Source organism: Pteropus vampyrus, unplaced genomic scaffold, assembly GCF_000151845.1.
Source record: "Pteropus vampyrus isolate Shadow unplaced genomic scaffold, Pvam_2.0 Scaffold110, whole genome shotgun sequence".
In the NCBI taxonomy this organism is placed as follows: Eukaryota; Metazoa; Chordata; class Mammalia; order Chiroptera; family Pteropodidae; genus Pteropus; species Pteropus vampyrus.
The window spans coordinates 3,658,273-3,658,580 of record NW_011888891.1 but is presented as its reverse complement, the minus strand read 5'-3'; the positions used below and the strand labels follow the sequence as shown (position 1 = coordinate 3,658,580).

General features: G+C 35.1%; 1 protein-coding gene across 1 annotated transcript in view; it reads right to left on the bottom strand.

Annotated features, from left to right (window-relative positions):
- ALG9 (ALG9, alpha-1,2-mannosyltransferase) overlaps positions 1 to 308 on the bottom strand; it is an 84,954-nt gene that overhangs the window by 83,130 nt on the left and 1,516 nt on the right. The gene's annotated exons all lie outside the window — the stretch shown is intronic.

The window sequence follows — 308 nt, the reverse complement described above, 5'->3', positions numbered from 1 at the left end:
AGCTTCTGTCAGTCTAACTGCCAACATTCCTTTCTAGGTATTCTATTAGTTCTCTGACAACTTTTAAGATCTTCTTTGTCCTTGTTGTTCTACACAGTTTTACTACTTTTTTTTTAAATTTCCAGATCAGGATATGTTAGGCTTCCTGAATATGCGGATTAGCATCTTTTTCATCAATTCTGAAAAATCTTTAGCAACTACTTTCCTGAAAATGTCTCCCCATTCTCCCTATCATCTCCCAGAATCTGATTAGATATATATCAGATCTTTCAACTCTACACAAGGTCAGTGGACATATATGCTGTTTC